The 12,844-nt window shown below is 45.0% G+C and overlaps 1 protein-coding gene across 3 annotated transcripts in view; it reads right to left on the bottom strand.

Annotated features, from left to right (window-relative positions):
* Positions 1–12,844, bottom strand: part of LOC144826671 (uncharacterized) — a 201,854-nt gene that overhangs the window by 177,456 nt on the left and 11,554 nt on the right. The gene's annotated exons all lie outside the window — the stretch shown is intronic.

Genomic DNA, 12,844 nt, shown 5'->3' with positions numbered 1-12,844 from the left:
CTCAAAGTCTTTAACTCTGACAACATGAAAGCCAGTGAGGTGACATGCTTGTCAGTGGCTTGCTTACGAGTGTTTGCCAGGATGCACAAGAAATAGCCAAAGCAGGTCCAAGTATGATTTTGATCTAACATCTAACTCTATTTAATCTGGCATTAGGCCTAGAAATGCCAATTCCTCTCCGCTACAAGTGCTGTATGAGGCAATTTCATCTGAAGGGAGATGAGTTTGTGGTGTGGATCCTCTAGACTCAAACTACCTCTCATAAATCTTGCTATATACCTGCTTGAAGCCTACGGTCTGCCAACCTCAATTTCTTACCCACCCGAAAGAGCAATTATGAGAGTTTTTGCAGTACGTCTCTACAACTTCTAAGCATGACCTAAGACTAGAAGGAACTTGTTGTACATCACAAATAATCCATTGAACGTAGAAGACAGAGTTTATTCTGACTAAGAAGACTATCTTACAATCTCTTCTAAGTCTCAGCTGTAAAGTCACATTCCTGATGAGAACTGTCAACATTATATGAGGGGGGCGATAAAACAGGAGTCTACAAGAACGAAAAAGGGGACAGGAGATAAGGGAAAACATGGGAGAAAGGAATGTATCAAGTAAAACAAAGTTTTTTTATAAAACATTTTATTTAATTTTGTTCAGACAGAGATGCTGCAAAGCAGATCAGTGTTCACGCATTGCACAGCAAATTGCAGAATAGACATCTTACATGGGATATCAAAGCAACAATAGGTTGTAAAGGTCAATTACATTACTCAGGTACATTCTGTATGGTTAAAATACAACCCCATATACATTAAAGCAATAAACAAGATAATGGTTATTGAGATATGAGGCAATAAATGTGGTCAAAGCAGGCCTAGAGGTAGTAGGGCATCTGAGTCAGGGAGAGAGGGAGTGGCAGCCTCCGATCGCGAAGCACATTGCAGGGGAGGCGGTGTTGTAATTAAAGGAAGTCCATGCCAGGTATATATCACACGTTGGTTTTAATAAAGCTTAGTTCCAAGTTCAAGTTCATAAGTTAAGATGATAACAAATACCCCACCAGGAGCAGCCTCCCTGCTGCTCAGCCTACATCCACTAACTGCCACTCCACACAACTCCAGACCCCCAGGTATCCCATGACATCACACACATCCAACATTCCAAACATCATCAAGAACACAAGCACTCACTCTGGCTAAGCAGTAGGGAAGAGACAAGTAAGTTATAACAGGCGGCTATCCTATTTGGAAGGGTAGCTTGTACAAAATGGTAGGTGTTAATGCAAGTATTGGGTGTTTTTGGCGGGGTTACAGCGGTCTCTGGGTTAGGGTCGTCGGTGAGGGACACATCGCTCTACCAGAGCCAGATCGTGAAGGTTCCCAAATATCTTTCGGGCAAGATGCCGTTGGCATGAGGTCCCAGAATGCTCCAACTGCTCTTGACAAACTATGTCTCGAATCCACTCAGCAACACAGGGGCTTCTAGGGACTCCCAAATGTATAGCTAGTCTACGCTTTGCGAGCAGTAGCATCATAGCTGTTAGGCAGCGTTTCACAGGTGGAATCTCCTCCACGTAGACTAGCAATGCAACCAATGGGGAACATACTAGCGACAGTCCAGTGGCAGCCTGTATGGGGTCATATACTTCCTCCCAAAATAGATATAGCTGGGCTATCCCACACAATGTGTAGAAAAGTGGCGCTTCACGTCTGCATTTCTAGCAACGCGAATCTGAGCCGAACCTCAGTTTATATAACTGTAAGGGGGTGCAATAGCACCTGTGTAGAAATTAAAAATGTTTAAGCCTTAGCTTGTAGTTCGGGGATAAATATCTTAGTTGTGAGCAACAGAACGCCCATTGTTCATCTGTAGGCAGATCTTCCAAGTCATTCCTCCACTGCGCCAGAGCCCTTGGGGCAACCCATGGGGTATTTGTTTGCGTGAGATTATATAGCCTGGTTATCAGTTTTCGAGAAGACGGTGTGGTTAATAAGTGTTCTAGTGGTTTCATAATAGCTGGAAAAGTAGGGTGTATTGTTTTGAAGGTGGCCCGGAGTTGATAATATAGGAGTATTTCCAAGATTGGTACCTGTGTGGCTCCCTGGCATGTTGGCGACTCCAAAAATGTGCCTTGTGGATATAGGTCACCTAGTGTAGAGATGCCCATATCACGGGCACGTGTTATTGAGCCCTTGCCATGTAGGAAGGGGAATTGTGGGTGGAACGCAAGTGGTGTGGAGGGTGCGTAGAGCAGTGGGGTCCCAGTCTGCTTCCTTAGGTCTTCCGAAGCCCACCGTAGGGGTTCGACTGTGTTTTTTTCATCAGCACTTCTACGATAGAATTTAGACACAGCCGGTGTAAGGGGGTTGGGTCAGCTACTTCCTTCTCAGTGGCCACATGTGGCTGAAACGGGATGGGATGTACCCAAAAGTGAAGATATTGTGCTTGCGTGCATAACGCATACAGTTCGAAATCAGGAGCTCCCATCCCTCCCTTCGATAGTGGACGTGTCAACAATTCCCAGCTCACCCGGGGCGGACCACCGGCCCAAACCAGGGCAATCATGATGGACCGCAGAGATTTAAAACAGGTCCGAGTTAAGGGTATTGGTATATTAACAAAGAGGTATAATAATTTAGGGAGAACTATAATTTTGACTATGGCAATACTACCGGCTCATGTCAGCGGCAGAGCGGCCCAGAACTTCAACTTGCTCTCCAGCCAGTCCAATAGTTTGCCAAAATTCATGCGCCATATGTCTTGCACGTCTCTGCTTAGCCACACGCCAAGGTACTTAACGGCACCCTCCACCCATGTAAGTGGAAATTCCAATTCGGTGTCTAGTGGCGCTTCTGTTTGAGGTAGAATAGAGGATTTTGACCAATTGATTTTTATGCTGGACATTCCTCCATATTGGGGGACTTCTCTTAGTACTGGGTTTAAGTTGTAGCCTGGTTTTCGAATGTACAGTGTAATGTCGTCTGCGTACATTGAGTTTATAAAGTTTCCATCTGCGAAAACTCGTCCTCGAGTGGAGTGATTTTGGCGAATTCTAGCAGCTAATGGCTCCATTGGCACAACAAAAAGTAGCGGCGAAAGGGGGCATCCCTGCCTGGTTCCGTGGGTAATAGGAAATGGTTCTGAATTTAACCCATTTGCTTTGAGCGGGGCGTAAGGTATGGTATATAGCTTGCTAATCAATTTAATAAAATTAAGACTGAAGCCCAGCCTAGGTAGGATGGTAAACAAGAAGAGCCACTCTAAAGAGTCGAACGCTTTAGTTGCGTCCAGAAACACTGCAATGGCTGGTATTTGAGGGTCGATTTAATGGACTATGGCAAAGAATGTGCGTAGATTATGAGCTGTTGACCTGCCCGGAACAAATTCAGATTGGTCAGGCCTTGAAATAAGTGGCAAGAGCGGCTGTAGTCTGTTAGCGATCAGTTTGGCCAGAATCTTTGCATAAACATTAATTAACGGAAGGGGCCGAGTCACAGAGATTCATTACTTTGTCTGGTTTTAATAGGGAAGTGATAACTGCCTCACGCATAGTTGGCGGTAGTATACCTATTTCCAATGAGTCTTGATATAAATCAAGCAGTCAGGGTGCAAGCTATTCCACCTATGACTTATGAAACATGGTAGTCAGCTAATCTAGCCCTGGGGCCTTTCACCTGGTAAGTTTCTAATGACTTGTGTGATGTCTTCAACAGTGAAGGGTTCATCTAAATAGTCTCTGTGGTCCGCACTGAGCCAGAGTAGTTCGACTGAGTCCAAATATTCGCTGAGGTCAGGGTTGAATGCATTTTGCATGGCTGTGTATAATGAAGAATAACATTTAGTCAGATATGCGTGTGTGGCTACTTGTCCTCTGATGGGGCATGGGTTTTCATCTAGCAGCTCGGGTGTAAAATTAGGGGAGGTATGTTGATTGAGTGCATTATCTAGGGTCTTGCCTGGCCTGTCACCCTCCCAGTAGCTCCGTGCTCTTGCATTTTTTCCCAAGAATCTGGTCTACCTTTCCGCCTCTGCTTCAAATTCCGATATTTTACTCCGTATAGAAGCCAAGTGCCTGGGGTCTCTAGAGTGAAAAAAACGAAGTTCAATAGACTTGATTTCCTGCTCCAGTTATGTTAGAGTAGAACAAAAAGATCTAAGTACTCCGGACTGATTAGAGATACAGGCCCCTCTTATTACCACTTTGAAGACCTCCCATAACGTAGAGGGAGAGTCCACCGACCCCTCATTAGTGGAAAAATACTGTGTGATGTCAGTTCTAATTTCTTCTTTGAATGCTGCGTCTAAGAGGGCGTGTGGGGGAAGTTGCCAACTGAAGCGCCTGGGGATGTACGTGGTATCCTAAATCGCAGCACAACTGGGGCATGGTCAGATAGTGTGCACGATAGATGTAGCACATCCACTGTCCAAGTCACGACATCACATGTTACAAACCAGTAGTACCGTCTGGACCATGCACGATGGTATGAAGTGATGCAGGTGCCCTCTCTAGTGCTGGGATGTCTGCTACACCAGATATCAGTAAGCCTGTGTTCAAGGATAATATTGTTTAGCTGTAGGTTTGCCCTGAGATGTGGATTGCGAGGGGTTCAGACCTTATCCCAGTCGTTGTTTAGATTAGCGTTAAATCCCCGCCCCAGATGACCGTATAGCTGCCTGTTGCCATTATCTTAACCCATAGAGTAAGAAGAAATTGTGGGTCGTCAACATTTGGACAATAGATGGCCAATAAGGTGACCTGTGTTGTCATGAGGGTGCCAGTTAAAATGACATAGTCAGGTTCTGATACCGAGGCGCGCCTAACTAGACCGGCGGAACTACAACTCCCAGTAGTCCGTCCTTCCGGGAGGCAGGAAGAGTATTTAGTCACGCACAACGCGGGGAGCGTTGTACGTAATTCTTAGCAGTTCTAGGAAGTACCTATGCAAAGCGGCATCTCTGGAGTTTTCAGTTTTTCTTGAGGACTTCACTTACCGAAGCACGGACGTGCTCGGAGCCTTGGTTTCCAGCCTCGCAGACTCGTGGGAGAGCATCAGAAATTGGATGCTTGTGACCGGGGCAAGTGTTTCTGGTTCCCCCGCCCGAAGTCGAGAGTGGAGAAGTGTTGCAGCTTTTTTTCCTTTCTTTTCAGGAAGCTCAGCGCGGACGTGCGCTGGCTTCCTAGCTTGGTTTTTCCAGTTCAGCGGCGAGTTACAGCTGGGTGAGTTCTTCGAAGAAAGCTCACTTTTACTTTGCATTTCCAATGTGCAACTAGCGCGAAGTTACTGGCAGGGATTTCCGTACCTGCGGATGTGAAGGCAAAGAACCTTGTGTACTGTAGAGATTTTTACGTTGCGTGCTCTCTGGCTTGCAGTATTTCCAACAGAGTCCTCCGGCTGGGGGTCCCATTATCGGATTAAGGAAGAGATCAAATATTCGCTTACCCAGGAGACACGAGGTATTGTTTTCTTTATTGTTTATGACACTGCAGAGATTTCTTTATATACCAGAGGATTGTGTTCGAGGGCATTACAGGGCATGTACATTTTCTATGGATTTCCTCTTGTGATGATAACCAGATGGTTCCTCATGGATATTATTCTAATCTACAAACCTATAAACTTCCGGTATCCTCTGGAGTTGGCTATCTCTATCTTTTCTTCTTTGGGGTGCAGAACCTAGGGTATGTATGGGTCTTAATGAAGTTTATGGACGTCTTTGAGTTTATCTAAGTATTAATGGGCTTGTGTTTGGTTATAGGTGCCTATTCAATGGTTCCATGGTGAGAGAGGTATCTTGCTACAGAGAAGTTTTGCGGTTACTGTCTGTGAAGACGTATCAAAGGTATGGAAGTGGAATTAGCGAGAAAATACAGAGAGTAGTTAGAATTGTTGATCACATATAATTCTATGTCTCTTTTGTTACAGGTATCCCTATTCCCCCGCTGCACCATTCCTAACCCTATCCCTCGCTTGATCACCTCAATACTCTGGATATATGTCAGTCAGAGGTGGGGATGTCAGGAGGTGGACCCCTTTGAGCATCGCACAGATCCCGAGGAGTGATTGTGGTCACGACAGACATAGCGCCTGCCAGGGTCTATCTGCGCGTTTGTGGTTTACCAGCCGAGACCTCGTCTAATCAGTATCGAGACCCCCCCTGGCCATAGTTAGAGTATGGAGCCGAGTGGATCTCCCCCCAGTATCTATGCTTCAGTTTAGGGTCAGTAGCGTGTTTCATGTGAGTCTCTTGAAGGAACATGGAGGTCTATATGGTGCCTACTTTAAAATGCATGTATCAACCGTGCCTTTCTAAAATCATTGAGCCCTCTCACATTCCACGTGTAGAATTTGGTCTCAGTCATGTTTTAGTAGGAAAATTGTGTGATGCTTTTCATGCATGGGGAGGACGTTCTGTGGAGGGTCAATAATGGAATAAGGAGATGTCAGTACTGGGGTCTTCATTTTGCATAGAGTTGAATTTGCCCAGCCTATACCAAAACCTAAGTTGCTATTTTACCTGTGCAGGTGCAGTGCAGTTAATGATTGTGTGTCTATATATGCTGTGAACTCCCTGTCCCACCCTCCTCCCACAACAGCCTCCCAATTAGGTCGTGACTTACAACCACCCACCCTTCCGTGAGATACCCCTGCATCAAAATAAAAACATAAGCACATGGGAGTTCTCCCTGTGGGGCCTGGGACGCCGGCTTTTACCTGTCATAGATAGGGCAGGGTGGCCAGGCTTTGACATGTGAGACGGAATCTGCCAAGAGACCAACTAGAACCATAAACAATATCTAATGCAGATGGATACAAATTAACATAGCCAGAATCGCAGCTATTGAAGAAACATGACAGTCATAACCATTCAAGTACTGTTCTGGAATGATTTGTTATAAGGAGTAGAGAAGTTGCTATCTTTCAGTCATTATCACTCAGGTTCAATTCAGGAGTGGATTGTTGCGAAGAGCGAGGAGGTGACTTCCGCAGGCAAATATGCTTAGTGCATTTTAATGCTGACTTAGCGTCTGAAAAAAGGGAGTTTGACCATCATGCGTGATTTTTAGCTTAGCCGGATACAATATGGCATATGGAAAAGAGGCGTTTTGAAGAATGCGTTTCGCTGGTGCAAACTCCCTGCATGCGGCTTGAACAGCAGGAGTGTAGTCAGAGAAAAAGTGTAGTTGGTTTCCTTGGTGGGTTATAGGGCTTTTAGTTCTGGCCTCTCTAAGAACTGCGTCTCTGTCCCTATAATTCAAGAGGGGTGCAATTATTGGACTTGGCGGGGCGCCCGGCAGAGGTCTGGGGCCCAATGAACGGCGAGCACGCTCCACAATCATGACCTGTGAGAGCGCTGGGCCGAATAGTTCACGCAGCAGATTCACTATGAATGGTTCTATTTTCGGGATTGCGGTAGATTCTGGAAGGCCAATGATTCTAAGGTTGTTGCGTCCAGAGCGTGCCTCAAAATCCTCATTCTTAGCTTTAATCACAGCAAGAACTTTCGCCATGTTTAATATTATTTTGCGTTCTGGATTCCGCATGAGAGTCTTCAGTGTCTGACAGTCTATTCTCTAGGATGTCTAAATGGGTCTCGTGGGCATCCCCCTGTTTTTTTAACTGTGTCCAGGTTTGAGGTGAGTGATTCAACTGTGCGCTGTATCAAGGTTGTTTGATGTAGTGCGGCAGCGCGTCACGTCTCGTAGCCTGAAGGGAGAGAGGCGCTACACAAATATGAGGGGGCGGGGAACAGGAGTCAGGACCCGTAGCTCAATAGGGCGGGGTAATGCACGGCACTGGCCGCCAAAGCGAGGGAGAGGTCCGATGGGCTCGAGCAAAACTGAAACCGCTCCACTGCAATACAGGGCGGGAGGAGCAGGTAAGATGGCGGAGGTTCACCCTGGCTCCCCACAGTCCAGCACAGCACCCACAACCGGCTTCACCACAATGTGGGAGCATGACCGGGGCCCACCATAGAGCAGGTTATGGGCACACCCAACCTCCGTTCCAGCCCGATTCTAGCAGGAGCAAAGCGCCAAGCGGAGACTGGGCCTAAAACGGTGCGGCCTTGCCTGGTTCCACACCAACTTTAACCCCAGCCCACACTCACCACACTGCCTCACAGCTCCGTCCCGCTCATAGATCTTCGGTATGTGCCACCGGTCTTATTTGCTGCACCAGTTCTCGATGGCAGCCCACTGCAGGCAGTACAGCCGGTCTGCCTCAGTCAACTCTCGCCGCAGCTCTGGGCACCGCGGGTGTACGCTTCTACTCTGCCCTGCTGGCCCCACTCCGGGAGTGTCGTGCAGCAGGTGATCAGGACACAGAGCTCGACCTCTAATAGCCGCAGCTAATGCTCTGAAGTGCGGAGACACGTTGTATGTCACACCAGGGTGCTTCTGGCCATGTCAAAACTGCTATGGGGCTCTTAGATGTGTGGCGGCCAATTTCGGCTTCTGGCCAGGTTGAGGCGCCCTCCGATAAGTTCAGCTATTTCCAGATTTTCTGTGTAGTTGAAATTTTACCTGGACAGCATAGCTGATAGCCTCTTGTGATAGAGTGTTTTTTCCCTGGCAGATTCCTTGCCTTTATTGTGATTTTAAAGGATACTGAAGCTTGGCCTGTAGAGCCCCTTCAGAAGGCGGCCACTCTGCAGCGCGACGTAGCCATGCCCACAAGTAAAACAGAATATTTCTTAGGTTACACACAAGGTTGAAAACACTACTCTTCTGTGTTGGCTACCGGCCTGCCAAAGACCAAACACCCATTTGGCATGGTCTTCCCTACCTGGTGTCAAATTAACCAAATGTTGTCCATTTCTTGTTTAGAGGCCTAACATCGGTTTGGCTTTCTTTCAGTGCACAACCCAGTCATGATTATTGCTGGACTACAGATTCTTTCCTCTCCATGTCTTTACCAACTAATTCTTATGGACATTGCTAGAATGTGATTAATTAGTCTTTTGACTAAGAATGTTAGCTCTCAGCTTCCACCTCCCGTCGATGTCCCTTCCTTATCCTTTTTTTAATCTTACTTTCTTTAGCACTACGAAGTAACTCATAAGGGGCAACAATCACTTTATAAACATTCTAAATATATCTCTATCTTATTTATTGTTTTTGTTCTGCATTCTTGCAAATCAGGAGACACTACAGAGTGATCATAAACATTATTCAAGTGTCTCATTAATGAATTTATCAAATATAATTGGCTTTGTCTTAATATAATTTCTTAGATGAACTTGACGAGTTGGAAAATAACTGCCCAATGAGTGAACAGCTTCTTCTGCACCCCTACACATGTATGTGTATTCTTTAAATGCAAAGATATGTAGCAAGTCATTTCATGTGATATCACTACAGATAAAATCATTGTGCATCTACTATGGTAATTAGGGTGTGTGTGTATATATATATATATATATATATATATATATATATATATATATATACTACGGCTGTATGTTTATTGCCAACAATCCACCATATATATTTATTTGTGCCATGTTAGTCTGATTATCTCCCTTTATTCTTAAAGTAGGCAGACCAGCCAACAAACTCGGTGCCACTGCTTGTTACACTATATCGGCTCCCTTTACTTGTTCACCAGTTGAGGAGTCAACATCACCCAGTTAAACAAGGGTGAGCTGGAGTCTGGGGTGACCACCTGGTATGAAGCAACATTCAGGCAGCGATTGTAATTATTCAGGTCAAAGGTTAAAATTAAGAACAAAAAGCAATTTTACGGACCCATCTGTCAAGGTCAAGCGATAGTATAAAAGTAAGTAAATAGACGACTGACACAGGTACAAGCCAAAATAGGTTTAGATTTGTTGATTAGTATAATACATAGCAGAACAACACAAACATTGACTTGTAAGTGGGATACACATATGCTGTGCAGTAGCCAGTCGGGACAAGAGCGCCAAGACTTAGCCAATGTGGAAATGCTAGAGAAGTAATCCAGCAAAAGCTAAACAACAGGGAAATGTGCACCTGGCAATCCACAAACAAGAAAATGTACTCCAGATTCCCACAAACATGGAGCAATGTTCAGCAAACCCCCAAATGTGGAAACAAGCCTTGTGGACCTCATCAGTGTGAAGCTTACACAAACTGAAAAAAAGCTCATCACAGGATCAGAGAATCACTACTCACTTTTTGATAGGAAAGAGATGCATAACAAAAGTCTGGGGAAGTATCCTTTGATTGTCTATTCCTCTCATTCAAGTAAAGATTAGCCCCAATTCCCTCCACCTATAGCTTTGACGGTGTTAAGGGAAAAGACCTGTGTTGCTATCGCTAGATATACCACTTGTGGAGCTTATTGGAACATGCTCCTTTTCTTTAGCTGCTGATTCACTCGCTCACTCCAGTGCGGATGATGTTCAATATTAAGGGGTCATGAGCAGTCAAAACCAATGACATGAAACCTGCCTGACTGGCATAGGCCAATGCTTGGCATGGAGTTTACAGAAAGTCACTGGAGGCAAAGTGGATTTTCTGCTACTTGACACCAAGCACACCACCACCTTCGAACCAACTCAAGCCCCAGTAAATCGTGGTCAATCGCCCTCCCGACCCAAACCAAGGTTAAAAAATTAGAAGTCATTCCATACACCAAATTCAACCTTCACACCCAGATGTCCTTAGTGGTCCACTACTATTTATGCCTTCTCTGATACCTCCTTTCCCAAAGCCACATCAGAGAAGTTGTTTACCTTCATCTCCCAGCTAAGGGAACTCTCTCTACCTTGTACTGTCCATATAGCCAACCACCCAACTCTAAGTGATATATTACACAGCAAGAGGTCTATTTGTGGGGATGCAGTACTAGGACGCCATCTCCCCAACACTAAAACCTCTGCTCTAGCTCCCAGTTAGCCCTGAGCCACCTCAAACATAATCCATATTAAATACTCGTCTGCTGAAAGTCTTCTCCAGATCCCATGAACCCACAGCAGGAGGCAGATACTTTGCAGGTTAGGAATATATGAAAAACACTATATTTAACATCTTCAACAACCTCACTATACAGCTGTCCACCCCACAAGGCTATCCATCTTGACCCAACATAGTACACTCTTCAACTAAGCAGACCACATTGTTACCAATTAATTCCAGACCCTCAGCACAATGCTAAAAACCTTGCAACAAGGCCAGTGACATTGTAGCAAAACCAGCTATCTCGCTCAATCACATGCATCACACATAAAAGCTACTCACCATGCAGCAAATATGATCACCATACCTAAATGTTTACAAACTCTCACCAAAGCCAAGAATCTCATCCTCGCACAAAAGCTAAAAAAAAAAATCTGACCCATCTTTTCCAATCACAGCTCCAGGAACGTAGTGAGGTGGAGCAATTCACAACGCCAGGATACAGCGATATTTTTATTCTTTCAGCCACTATCTATTCCTCCTCTAGGTCACTTACTCTGCACTAGTCCTGCACCCATGTTCCCAGTTACCACACTTCAGTACTGATCCAGTGGCACAGATACAAGAGAAAAAAAAGTACAGAAAAAGTTGATATTTCTAAATTTAAGGACGAATGAAAGGGCTGATTGGTCCAACTTAATATTGGGTGTAAATATATTTTTTAGGTGTAAATACATTTTTATTGGCAATTAAGTTAAATGACCAGACTCGAACAACCTGGAACTAACAGTACTGCAATCCGCTCTGCCCCAAAAACTATGAAGCTCTGTCTCCCCTCCCTAAACACCCTCCAATCCCTATTGCTTGCTTTCCTAACATTGTTGTCTATGGTGGGTTCAGTTACATTACTTCTGGTGTGAAGATCAAGTCCAAGGGGATAATGATCTGTTTTTATCCTTGAATATTTTTAAATAGTATCTCTCCAGTTTGGAGTGGTCTAGAAACTTGAGTATCCCGAGTCTCTTGAGCCAGTGTAAATCCCGGAGGCCTTCAACAAAGAACTCCAACAGTGGACCCCACAGTTTTGTAAAGTCTTTTTCTCTGCCTTGGGCTGTCTTCAATCGTTTTTCCATCTCCAGATTCCACCACTGACATTGAATCCACTTGGTTTCTGTGTGGGCTATCTGTTGACCAGAAATAGATAGGACTGTTTGTTCTGCTGACAATAGCAGATGGAAATGAGCTGACGTTTATGGCCAAGAAGTAGGTAAATCTCTTCAAATGGCCATACCAGCAGCACGACCTCAGTACACCAAGCATATTCTGAGCCCGTTATTTCCACAATTATGGCATGTACTTTGTCCAAAAAGGGCTGTATCAGAGGGCAGGACCAAAGGATGTGTGTCAATAGTTCCATCTTCTTGACGTCCTCTCCAGCTCCCAGCGCCTTCCTGGTGACCAATTTGTGCTAAACTTACTGGGGTGTAATGCCATCTATACAGTATTTTTACCTTTGTTTCCCTAAACCCTACTTGATTGGCACAAAGTTGCTTGTCCAGATAAGAATTTCATCCCATTGCTTCTTATCTAGAGATATTTGCAGTTCTCTGTACCAAGAGTGTTAGAACTGAGGCTTTGTCCCTCCCGTCTAAAGCTGGGCATATCATATATTTGAGAAGTTGTAAGCAAAACTCCTGTAAAAGTTAGCATGTAGCTCTCAAATGAGGATCAGATTTCTGAATGCCCCCTGTTTAATTTGAGGGCCATAGAGCCAGTGGCATAGTTACATATCTGAAGGGTTCTGATTCTGGAAGGTCATACTCGTGTGATCAAATGGTGCTATGTTTTATACTATTGACAGTTACTGTGGGATTCCTGATTTGCTGAGGTATGCACCCAGGCCAGGCAGGAAGCACCACTCTAGTCAAGGTAAACTAGATACACACTAAAAGGTAACCTGTG

This window comes from Lissotriton helveticus, chromosome 3_2, assembly GCF_964261635.1.
Source record: "Lissotriton helveticus chromosome 3_2, aLisHel1.1, whole genome shotgun sequence".
NCBI classification, from domain to species: Eukaryota; Metazoa; Chordata; class Amphibia; order Caudata; family Salamandridae; genus Lissotriton; species Lissotriton helveticus.
The sequence above is the reverse complement of the archived record's forward strand: the minus strand, read 5'-3'. Positions and strand labels throughout refer to the sequence as shown.